Source organism: Poromitra crassiceps (genome assembly GCF_964638095.1).
Source record: "Poromitra crassiceps genome assembly, chromosome: 10".
Classification (NCBI taxonomy): domain Eukaryota; kingdom Metazoa; phylum Chordata; class Actinopteri; order Beryciformes; family Melamphaidae; genus Poromitra; species Poromitra crassiceps.
Genome location: NC_139631.1, coordinates 38,534,617 through 38,547,772, shown reverse-complemented (window position 1 = coordinate 38,547,772; position 13,156 = coordinate 38,534,617). Strand labels below are relative to the sequence as shown.

Below are 13,156 nucleotides of genomic sequence, written 5' to 3'. Positions count from 1 at the left end.
CCTGTATCTCTATGAAGTGAAGCTGCTGACCTGTATCTCTATGAAGTGAAGCTGCTGACCTGTATCTCTATGAAGTGAAGCAGCTGACCTGTATCTATATGAAGTGAAGCAGCTGACCTGTATCTCTATGATGTGAATCAGCTGACCTGTATCTATATGAAGTGAAGCAGCTGACCTGTATCTATATGAAGTGAAGCTGCTGACCTGTATCTCTATGAAGTGAATCTGCTGACCTGTATCTATATGAAGTGAATCTGCTGACCTGTATCTCTATGATGTGAATCTGCTGACCTGTATCTATATGAAGTGAATCTGCTGACCTGTATCTCTATGAAGTGAATCTGCTGACCTGTATCTCTATATAGTGAAGCAGCTGACCTGTATCTATATGAAGTGAAGCAGCTGACCTGTATCTCTATGATGTGAATCAGCTGACCTGTATCTCTATGAAGTGAAGCTGCTGACCTGTATCTCTATATAGTGAAGCTGCTGACCTGTATCTCTATGAAGTGAAGCAGCTGACCTGTATCTATATGAAGTGAAGCTGCTGACCTGTATCTCTATGATGTGAAGCAGCTGACCTGTATCTCTATGAAGTGAAGCTGCTGACCTGTATCTCTATGATGTGAAGCAGCTGACCTGTATCTCTATGAAGTGAAGCAGCTGACCTGTATCTCTATGATGTGAAGCAGCTGACCTGTATCTCTATATAGTGAAGCAGCTGACCTGTATCTCTATATAGTGAAGCTGCTGACCTGTATCTCTATGAAGTGAAGCAGCTGACCTGTATCTCTATGAAGTGAAGCAGCTGACCTGTATCTCTATGAAGTGAAGCTGCTGACCTGTATCTCTATGAAGTGAAGCAGCTGACCTGTATCTCTATGAAGTGAAGCAGCTGACCTGTATCTCTATGAAGTGAAGCAGCTGACCTGTATCTCTATGAAGTGAAGCAGCTGACCTGTATCTCTATGATGTGAATCTGCTGACCTGTATCTCTATGATGTGAATCTGCTGACCTGTATCTCTATGAAGTGAAGCTGCTGACCTGTATCTCTATGAAGTGAAGCTGCTGACCTGTATCTCTATGAAGTGAAGCAGCTGACCTGTATCTCTATGAAGTGAAGCAGCTGACCTGTATCTCTATGAAGTGAAGCTGCTGACCTGTATCTCTATATAGTGAAGCAGCTGACCTGTATCTCTATGAAGTGAAGCAGCTGACCTGTATCTCTATGAAGTGAAGCTGCTGACCTGTATCTCTATGAAGTGAAGCTGCTGACCTGTATCTCTATGAAGTGAAGCTGCTGACCTGTATCTCTATGAAGTGAAGCTGCTGACCTGTATCTCTATGAAGTGAAGCTGCTGACCTGTATCTCTATGAAGTGAAGCTGCTGACCTGTATCTCTATGAAGTGAAGCAGCTGACCTGTATCTCTATATAGTGAAGCAGCTGACCTGTATCTCTATATAGTGAAGCAGCTGACCTGTATCTCTATGAAGTGAAGCTGCTGACCTGTATCTCTATGAAGTGAAGCTGCTGACCTGTATCTCTATATAGTGAATCTGCTGACCTGTATCTCTATATAGTGAATCTGCTGACCTGTATCTCTATATAGTGAAGCAGCTGACCTGTATCTCTATGAAGTGAAGCTGCTGACCTGTATCTCTATGAAGTGAAGCTGCTGACCTGTATCTCTATGAAGTGAAGCAGCTGACCTGTATCTCTATATAGTGAAGCTGCTGACCTGTATCTCTATGAAGTGAAGCTGCTGACCTGTATCTCTATATAGTGAAGCTGCTGACCTGTATCTCTATGAAGTGAAGCTGCTGACCTGTATCTCTATATAGTGAAGCTGCTGACCTGTATCTCTATGAAGTGAAGCTGCTGACCTGTATCTCTATGAAGTGAAGCTGCTGACCTGTATCTCTATGATGTGAATCTGCTGACCTGTATCTCTATGAAGTGAAGCTGCTGACCTGTATCTCTATGATGTGAATCTGCTGACCTGTATCTCTATGAAGTGAATCTGCTGACCTGTATCTCTATGAAGTGAAGCTGCTGACCTGTATCTCTATGAAGTGAAGCAGCTGACCTGTATCTCTATGAAGTGAAGCTGCTGACCTGTATCTCTATATAGTGAAGCAGCTGACCTGTATCTCTATGAAGTGAAGCTGCTGACCTGTATCTCTATGAAGTGAAGCTGCTGACCTGTATCTCTATATAGTGAAGCAGCTGACCTGTATCTCTATGAAGTGAAGCTGCTGACCTGTATCTCTATATAGTGAAGCTGCTGACCTGTATCTCTATGAAGTGAAGCTGCTGACCTGTATCTCTATGAAGTGAAGCAGCTGACCTGTATCTCTATGAAGTGAAGCAGCTGACCTGTATCTCTATGAAGTGAAGCTGCTGACCTGTATCTCTATGAAGTGAAGCTGCTGACCTGTATCTCTATGAAGTGAAGCTGCTGACCTGTATCTCTATGAAGTGAAGCTGCTGACCTGTATCTCTATGAAGTGAAGCTGCTGACCTGTATCTCTATGAAGTGAAGCTGCTGACCTGTATCTCTATGAAGTGAAGCTGCTGACCTGTATCTCTATGAAGTGAAGCTGCTGACCTGTATCTCTATGAAGTGAAGCAGCTGACCTGTATCTCTATATAGTGAAGCAGCTGACCTGTATCTCTATATAGTGAAGCAGCTGACCTGTATCTCTATGAAGTGAAGCTGCTGACCTGTATCTCTATGAAGTGAAGCTGCTGACCTGTATCTCTATATAGTGAATCTGCTGACCTGTATCTCTATATAGTGAATCTGCTGACCTGTATCTCTATATAGTGAAGCAGCTGACCTGTATCTCTATGAAGTGAAGCTGCTGACCTGTATCTCTATGAAGTGAAGCTGCTGACCTGTATCTCTATATAGTGAAGCAGCTGACCTGTATCTCTATATAGTGAAGCAGCTGACCTGTATCTATATGAAGTGAAGCTGCTGACCTGTATCTCTATATAGTGAAGCTGCTGACCTGTATCTCTATGAAGTGAAGCTGCTGACCTGTATCTCTATGAAGTGAAGCTGCTGACCTGTATCTCTATGAAGTGAATCAGCTGACCTGTATCTCTATGAAGTGAAGCAGCTGACCTGTATCTCTATGAAGTGAAGCTGCTGACCTGTATCTCTATGAAGTGAAGCTGCTGACCTGTATCTCTATGAAGTGAAGCTGCTGACCTGTATCTCTATGAAGTGAAGCTGCTGACCTGTATCTCTATGAAGTGAAGCAGCTGACCTGTATCTCTATGAAGTGAAGCTGCTGACCTGTATCTCTATGAAGTGAAGCTGCTGACCTGTATCTCTATGAAGTGAAGCTGCTGACCTGTATCTCTATGAAGTGAAGCTGCTGACCTGTATCTCTATGAAGTGAATCAGCTGACCTGTATCTCTATGAAGTGAAGCAGCTGACCTGTATCTCTATGAAGTGAAGCTGCTGACCTGTATCTCTATGATGTGAATCTGCTGACCTGTATCTCTATGAAGTGAATCTGCTGACCTGTATCTCTATGAAGTGAAGCTGCTGACCTGTATCTCTATGAAGTGAAGCAGCTGACCTGTATCTCTATGAAGTGAAGCTGCTGACCTGTATCTCTATATAGTGAAGCAGCTGACCTGTATCTCTATGAAGTGAAGCTGCTGACCTGTATCTCTATGAAGTGAAGCTGCTGACCTGTATCTCTATATAGTGAAGCAGCTGACCTGTATCTCTATGAAGTGAAGCTGCTGACCTGTATCTCTATATAGTGAAGCTGCTGACCTGTATCTCTATGAAGTGAAGCTGCTGACCTGTATCTCTATGAAGTGAAGCAGCTGACCTGTATCTCTATGAAGTGAAGCAGCTGACCTGTATCTCTATGAAGTGAAGCTGCTGACCTGTATCTCTATGAAGTGAAGCTGCTGACCTGTATCTCTATGAAGTGAAGCTGCTGACCTGTATCTCTATGAAGTGAAGCTGCTGACCTGTATCTCTATGAAGTGAAGCTGCTGACCTGTATCTCTATGAAGTGAAGCTGCTGACCTGTATCTCTATGAAGTGAAGCTGCTGACCTGTATCTCTATGAAGTGAAGCTGCTGACCTGTATCTCTATGAAGTGAAGCAGCTGACCTGTATCTCTATATAGTGAAGCAGCTGACCTGTATCTCTATATAGTGAAGCAGCTGACCTGTATCTCTATGAAGTGAAGCTGCTGACCTGTATCTCTATGAAGTGAAGCTGCTGACCTGTATCTCTATATAGTGAATCTGCTGACCTGTATCTCTATATAGTGAATCTGCTGACCTGTATCTCTATATAGTGAAGCAGCTGACCTGTATCTCTATGAAGTGAAGCTGCTGACCTGTATCTCTATGAAGTGAAGCTGCTGACCTGTATCTCTATATAGTGAAGCAGCTGACCTGTATCTCTATATAGTGAAGCAGCTGACCTGTATCTATATGAAGTGAAGCTGCTGACCTGTATCTCTATATAGTGAAGCTGCTGACCTGTATCTCTATGAAGTGAAGCTGCTGACCTGTATCTCTATGAAGTGAAGCTGCTGACCTGTATCTCTATGAAGTGAATCAGCTGACCTGTATCTCTATGAAGTGAAGCAGCTGACCTGTATCTCTATGAAGTGAAGCTGCTGACCTGTATCTCTATGAAGTGAAGCTGCTGACCTGTATCTCTATGAAGTGAAGCTGCTGACCTGTATCTCTATGAAGTGAAGCTGCTGACCTGTATCTCTATGAAGTGAAGCAGCTGACCTGTATCTCTATGAAGTGAAGCTGCTGACCTGTATCTCTATGAAGTGAAGCTGCTGACCTGTATCTCTATGAAGTGAAGCTGCTGACCTGTATCTCTATGAAGTGAAGCTGCTGACCTGTATCTCTATGAAGTGAATCAGCTGACCTGTATCTCTATGAAGTGAAGCAGCTGACCTGTATCTCTATGAAGTGAAGCAGCTGACCTGTATCTCTATGAAGTGAATCTGCTGACCTGTATCTCTATGAAGTGAATCAGCTGACCTGTATCTCTATGAAGTGAAGCTGCTGACCTGTATCTCTATGAAGTGAAGCAGCTGACCTGTATCTCTATGAAGTGAATCTGCTGACCTGTATCTCTATGAAGTGAAGCTGCTGACCTGTATCTCTATGAAGTGAAGCTGCTGACCTGTATCTCTATGAAGTGAAGCAGCTGACCTGTATCTCTATATAGTGAAGCTGCTGACCTGTATCTCTATGAAGTGAATCTGCTGACCTGTATCTCTATATAGTGAAGCTGCTGACCTGTATCTCTATGAAGTGAATCAGCTGACCTGTATCTCTATGAAGTGAAGCAGCTGACCTGTATCTCTATGAAGTGAAGCTGCTGACCTGTATCTCTATGAAGTGAAGCAGCTGACCTGTATCTCTATGAAGTGAATCTGCTGACCTGTATCTCTATATAGTGAAGCTGCTGACCTGTATCTCTATGAAGTGAATCTGCTGACCTGTATCTCTATGAAGTGAAGCTGCTGACCTGTATCTCTATGAAGTGAATCTGCTGACCTGTATCTCTATATAGTGAAGCTGCTGACCTGTATCTCTATGAAGTGAAGCTGCTGACCTGTATCTCTATATAGTGAAGCTGCTGACCTGTATCTCTATGAAGTGAAGCAGCTGACCTGTATCTCTATGATGTGAAGCAGCTGACCTGTATCTCTATGAAGTGAAGCAGCTGACCTGTATCTCTATATAGTGAAGCTGCTGACCTGTATCTCTATGAAGTGAAGCTGCTGACCTGTATCTATATGAAGTGAAGCTGCTGACCTGTATCTATATGAAGTGAATCAGCTGACCTGTATCTCTATGAAGTGAAGCAGCTGACCTGTATCTCTATGAAGTGAATCTGCTGACCTGTATCTCTATGAAGTGAATCAGCTGACCTGTATCTCTATGAAGTGAATCTGCTGACCTGTATCTATATGAAGTGAATCAGCTGACCTGTATCTCTATGAAGTGAAGCAGCTGACCTGTATCTCTATATAGTGAAGCTGCTGACCTGTATCTCTATGAAGTGAAGCTGCTGACCTGTATCTCTATATAGTGAATCTGCTGACCTGTATCTCTATGAAGTGAAGCAGCTGACCTGTATCTCTATGAAGTGAAGCAGCTGACCTGTATCTCTATGAAGTGAAGCAGCTGACCTGTATCTCTATGAAGTGAAGCAGCTGACCTGTATCTCTATGAAGTGAATCTGCTGACCTGTATCTCTATGAAGTGAAGCAGCTGACCTGTATCTCTATGAAGTGAAGCAGCTGACCTGTATCTCTATGAAGTGAAGCTGCTGACCTGTATCTCTATGAAGTGAAGCAGCTGACCTGTATCTCTATGAAGTGAAGCAGCTGACCTGTATCTCTATGAAGTGAAGCTGCTGACCTGTATCTCTATGAAGTGAAGCAGCTGACCTGTATCTCTATGAAGTGAATCTGCTGACCTGTATCTCTATGAAGTGAAGCTGCTGACCTGTATCTCTATGAAGTGAAGCAGCTGACCTGTATCTCTATATAGTGAATCTGCTGACCTGTATCTCTATATAGTGAAGCTGCTGACCTGTATCTCTATGAAGTGAAGCTGCTGACCTGTATCTCTATATAGTGAAGCTGCTGACCTGTATCTCTATGAAGTGAAGCTGCTGACCTGTATCTCTATATAGTGAAGCTGCTGACCTGTATCTCTATGAAGTGAAGCTGCTGACCTGTATCTCTATATAGTGAAGCTGCTGACCTGTATCTCTATATAGTGAATCTGCTGACCTGTATCTCTATGAAGTGAAGCAGCTGACCTGTATCTATATGAAGTGAAGCAGCTGACCTGTATCTATATGAAGTGAAGCAGCTGACCTGTATCTATATGAAGTGAAGCAGCTGACCTGTATCTATATGAAGTGAAGCTGCTGACCTGTATCTCTATGAAGTGAAGCAGCTGACCTGTATCTATATGAAGTGAAGCAGCTGACCTGTATCTATATGAAGTGAAGCTGCTGACCTGTATCTATATGAAGTGAAGCTGCTGACCTGTATCTCTATGAAGTGAAGCAGCTGACCTGTATCTATATGAAGTGAAGCAGCTGACCTGTATCTCTATGAAGTGAAGCTGCTGACCTGTATCTCTATGAAGTGAAGCTGCTGACCTGTATCTCTATGAAGTGAAGCTGCTGACCTGTATCTCTATGAAGTGAATCTGCTGACCTGTATCTCTATATAGTGAAGCAGCTGACCTGTATCTCTATGAAGTGAATCTGCTGACCTGTATCTCTATGAAGTGAAGCAGCTGACCTGTATCTATATGAAGTGAAGCTGCTGACCTGTATCTCTATATAGTGAAGCAGCTGACCTGTATCTCTATGAAGTGAATCTGCTGACCTGTATCTCTATGAAGTGAATCAGCTGACCTGTATCTCTATGAAGTGAATCTGCTGACCTGTATCTCTATGAAGTGAAGCAGCTGACCTGTATCTCTATGAAGTGAATCTGCTGACCTGTATCTCTATGAAGTGAATCTGCTGACCTGTATCTCTATGAAGTGAAGCAGCTGACCTGTATCTCTATGAAGTGAATCTGCTGACCTGTATCTCTATGAAGTGAAGCAGCTGACCTGTATCTCTATGAAGTGAAGCAGCTGACCTGTATCTCTATGAAGTGAATCTGCTGACCTGTATCTCTATGAAGTGAATCTGCTGACCTGTATCTCTATGAAGTGAATCTGCTGACCTGTATCTCTATGAAGTGAATCTGCTGACCTGTATCTCTATGAAGTGAAGCTGCTGACCTGTATCTCTATGAAGTGAAGCAGCTGACCTGTATCTCTATGAAGTGAATCTGCTGACCTGTATCTCTATGAAGTGAAGCTGCTGACCTGTATCTATATGAAGTGAATCTGCTGACCTGTATCTCTATGAAGTGAATCTGCTGACCTGTATCTCTATGAAGTGAAGCTGCTGACCTGTATCTCTATGAAGTGAAGCAGCTGACCTGTATCTCTATGAAGTGAATCTGCTGACCTGTATCTCTATGAAGTGAAGCTGCTGACCTGTATCTCTATGAAGTGAAGCAGCTGACCTGTATCTCTATGATGTGAATCTGCTGACCTGTATCTCTATGAAGTGAAGCTGCTGACCTGTATCTCTATGAAGTGAAGCAGCTGACCTGTATCTCTATGAAGTGAAGCAGCTGACCTGTATCTATATGAAGTGAAGCTGCTGACCTGTATCTCTATGAAGTGAAGCAGCTGACCTGTATCTATATGAAGTGAAGCAGCTGACCTGTATCTCTATATAGTGAAGCTGCTGACCTGTATCTCTATATAGTGAAGCTGCTGACCTGTATCTCTATGAAGTGAAGCAGCTGACCTGTATCTATATGAAGTGAAGCAGCTGACCTGTATCTCTATATAGTGAAGCTGCTGACCTGTATCTCTATATAGTGAAGCAGCTGACCTGTATCTCTATATAGTGAAGCAGCTGACCTGTATCTATATGAAGTGAAGCAGCTGACCTGTATCTCTATATAGTGAAGCTGCTGACCTGTATCTCTATGAAGTGAAGCTGCTGACCTGTATCTCTATGAAGTGAAGCTGCTGACCTGTATCTCTATGAAGTGAAGCAGCTGACCTGTATCTATATGAAGTGAAGCAGCTGACCTGTATCTCTATGATGTGAATCAGCTGACCTGTATCTATATGAAGTGAAGCAGCTGACCTGTATCTATATGAAGTGAAGCTGCTGACCTGTATCTCTATGAAGTGAATCTGCTGACCTGTATCTATATGAAGTGAATCTGCTGACCTGTATCTCTATGATGTGAATCTGCTGACCTGTATCTATATGAAGTGAATCTGCTGACCTGTATCTCTATGAAGTGAATCTGCTGACCTGTATCTCTATATAGTGAAGCAGCTGACCTGTATCTATATGAAGTGAAGCAGCTGACCTGTATCTCTATGATGTGAATCAGCTGACCTGTATCTCTATGAAGTGAAGCTGCTGACCTGTATCTCTATATAGTGAAGCTGCTGACCTGTATCTCTATGAAGTGAAGCAGCTGACCTGTATCTATATGAAGTGAAGCTGCTGACCTGTATCTCTATGATGTGAAGCAGCTGACCTGTATCTCTATGAAGTGAAGCTGCTGACCTGTATCTCTATGATGTGAAGCAGCTGACCTGTATCTCTATGAAGTGAAGCAGCTGACCTGTATCTCTATGATGTGAAGCAGCTGACCTGTATCTCTATATAGTGAAGCAGCTGACCTGTATCTCTATATAGTGAAGCTGCTGACCTGTATCTCTATGAAGTGAAGCAGCTGACCTGTATCTCTATGAAGTGAAGCAGCTGACCTGTATCTCTATGAAGTGAAGCTGCTGACCTGTATCTCTATGAAGTGAAGCAGCTGACCTGTATCTCTATGAAGTGAAGCAGCTGACCTGTATCTCTATGAAGTGAAGCAGCTGACCTGTATCTCTATGAAGTGAAGCAGCTGACCTGTATCTCTATGATGTGAATCTGCTGACCTGTATCTCTATGATGTGAATCTGCTGACCTGTATCTCTATGAAGTGAAGCTGCTGACCTGTATCTCTATGAAGTGAAGCTGCTGACCTGTATCTCTATGAAGTGAAGCAGCTGACCTGTATCTCTATGAAGTGAAGCAGCTGACCTGTATCTCTATGAAGTGAAGCTGCTGACCTGTATCTCTATATAGTGAAGCAGCTGACCTGTATCTCTATGAAGTGAAGCAGCTGACCTGTATCTCTATGAAGTGAAGCTGCTGACCTGTATCTCTATGATGTGAATCTGCTGACCTGTATCTCTATGAAGTGAAGCTGCTGACCTGTATCTCTATGAAGTGAAGCTGCTGACCTGTATCTCTATGAAGTGAAGCAGCTGACCTGTATCTCTATGAAGTGAAGCAGCTGACCTGTATCTCTATGAAGTGAAGCTGCTGACCTGTATCTCTATATAGTGAAGCAGCTGACCTGTATCTCTATGAAGTGAAGCTGCTGACCTGTATCTCTATGAAGTGAAGCTGCTGACCTGTATCTCTATATAGTGAAGCAGCTGACCTGTATCTCTATGAAGTGAAGCTGCTGACCTGTATCTCTATATAGTGAAGCTGCTGACCTGTATCTCTATGAAGTGAAGCTGCTGACCTGTATCTCTATGAAGTGAAGCAGCTGACCTGTATCTCTATGAAGTGAAGCAGCTGACCTGTATCTCTATGAAGTGAAGCTGCTGACCTGTATCTCTATGAAGTGAAGCTGCTGACCTGTATCTCTATGAAGTGAAGCTGCTGACCTGTATCTCTATGAAGTGAAGCTGCTGACCTGTATCTCTATGAAGTGAAGCTGCTGACCTGTATCTCTATGAAGTGAAGCTGCTGACCTGTATCTCTATGAAGTGAAGCTGCTGACCTGTATCTCTATGAAGTGAAGCTGCTGACCTGTATCTCTATGAAGTGAAGCAGCTGACCTGTATCTCTATATAGTGAAGCAGCTGACCTGTATCTCTATATAGTGAAGCAGCTGACCTGTATCTCTATGAAGTGAAGCTGCTGACCTGTATCTCTATGAAGTGAAGCTGCTGACCTGTATCTCTATATAGTGAATCTGCTGACCTGTATCTCTATATAGTGAATCTGCTGACCTGTATCTCTATATAGTGAAGCAGCTGACCTGTATCTCTATGAAGTGAAGCTGCTGACCTGTATCTCTATGAAGTGAAGCTGCTGACCTGTATCTCTATGAAGTGAAGCAGCTGACCTGTATCTCTATATAGTGAAGCTGCTGACCTGTATCTCTATGAAGTGAAGCTGCTGACCTGTATCTCTATATAGTGAAGCTGCTGACCTGTATCTCTATGAAGTGAAGCTGCTGACCTGTATCTCTATATAGTGAAGCTGCTGACCTGTATCTCTATGAAGTGAAGCTGCTGACCTGTATCTCTATGAAGTGAAGCTGCTGACCTGTATCTCTATGATGTGAATCTGCTGACCTGTATCTCTATGAAGTGAAGCTGCTGACCTGTATCTCTATGATGTGAATCTGCTGACCTGTATCTCTATGAAGTGAATCTGCTGACCTGTATCTCTATGAAGTGAAGCTGCTGACCTGTATCTCTATGAAGTGAAGCAGCTGACCTGTATCTCTATGAAGTGAAGCTGCTGACCTGTATCTCTATATAGTGAAGCAGCTGACCTGTATCTCTATGAAGTGAAGCTGCTGACCTGTATCTCTATGAAGTGAAGCTGCTGACCTGTATCTCTATATAGTGAAGCAGCTGACCTGTATCTCTATGAAGTGAAGCTGCTGACCTGTATCTCTATATAGTGAAGCTGCTGACCTGTATCTCTATGAAGTGAAGCTGCTGACCTGTATCTCTATGAAGTGAAGCAGCTGACCTGTATCTCTATGAAGTGAAGCAGCTGACCTGTATCTCTATGAAGTGAAGCTGCTGACCTGTATCTCTATGAAGTGAAGCTGCTGACCTGTATCTCTATGAAGTGAAGCTGCTGACCTGTATCTCTATGAAGTGAAGCTGCTGACCTGTATCTCTATGAAGTGAAGCTGCTGACCTGTATCTCTATGAAGTGAAGCTGCTGACCTGTATCTCTATGAAGTGAAGCTGCTGACCTGTATCTCTATGAAGTGAAGCTGCTGACCTGTATCTCTATGAAGTGAAGCAGCTGACCTGTATCTCTATATAGTGAAGCAGCTGACCTGTATCTCTATATAGTGAAGCAGCTGACCTGTATCTCTATGAAGTGAAGCTGCTGACCTGTATCTCTATGAAGTGAAGCTGCTGACCTGTATCTCTATATAGTGAATCTGCTGACCTGTATCTCTATATAGTGAATCTGCTGACCTGTATCTCTATATAGTGAAGCAGCTGACCTGTATCTCTATGAAGTGAAGCTGCTGACCTGTATCTCTATGAAGTGAAGCTGCTGACCTGTATCTCTATGAAGTGAAGCAGCTGACCTGTATCTCTATATAGTGAAGCTGCTGACCTGTATCTCTATGAAGTGAAGCTGCTGACCTGTATCTCTATATAGTGAAGCTGCTGACCTGTATCTCTATGAAGTGAAGCTGCTGACCTGTATCTCTATATAGTGAAGCTGCTGACCTGTATCTCTATGAAGTGAAGCTGCTGACCTGTATCTCTATGAAGTGAAGCTGCTGACCTGTATCTCTATGATGTGAATCTGCTGACCTGTATCTCTATGAAGTGAAGCTGCTGACCTGTATCTCTATGATGTGAATCTGCTGACCTGTATCTCTATGAAGTGAATCTGCTGACCTGTATCTCTATGAAGTGAAGCTGCTGACCTGTATCTCTATGAAGTGAAGCTGCTGACCTGTATCTCTATGATGTGAATCTGCTGACCTGTATCTCTATGAAGTGAAGCTGCTGACCTGTATCTCTATGAAGTGAATCTGCTGACCTGTATCTCTATGAAGTGAAGCTGCTGACCTGTATCTCTATGAAGTGAAGCTGCTGACCTGTATCTCTATGATGTGAATCTGCTGACCTGTATCTCTATGAAGTGAAGCTGCTGACCTGTATCTCTATGATGTGAATCTGCTGACCTGTATCTCTATGAAGTGAAGCTGCTGACCTGTATCTCTATGAAGTGAAGCTGCTGACCTGTATCTCTATGATGTGAATCTGCTGACCTGTATCTATATATAGTGAATCTGCTGACCTGTATCTCTATGAAGTGAAGCTGCTGACCTGTATCTCTATGAAGTGAAGCTGCTGACCTGTATCTCTATGATGTGAATCTGCTGACCTGTATCTATATGAAGTGAAGCAGCTGACCTGTATCTCTACATGCTCTTATGCATTGCACTGCTGCCACATGACTGGCTGAATGGAAAATTGTATGAATAAGCAGGTGAACAGGTGAGTGTACAAAAGATTAGAAACAGCAGTTTTTTTCATGAAAGATAGACCGGGTGAAAATGACAATGTGATCTCATCGATTTCTCCTATTAAATCCACTTTAGGTTTCAGGAGGGATATAATATAATAACTTTATGACAATTGAGAAATTGATTGTAAGCATTTCAAGATAAGCTATGACCAGCTTGGTGTATT

General features: G+C 43.1%; 1 protein-coding gene across 1 annotated transcript in view; it reads right to left on the bottom strand.

Moving 5' to 3' along the window:
- Positions 1 to 13,156, bottom strand: part of araf (A-Raf proto-oncogene, serine/threonine kinase) — a gene marked incomplete at both ends in the record, with an annotated part of 40,585 nt that overhangs the window by 4,917 nt on the left and 22,512 nt on the right. The window lies entirely within an intron of this gene.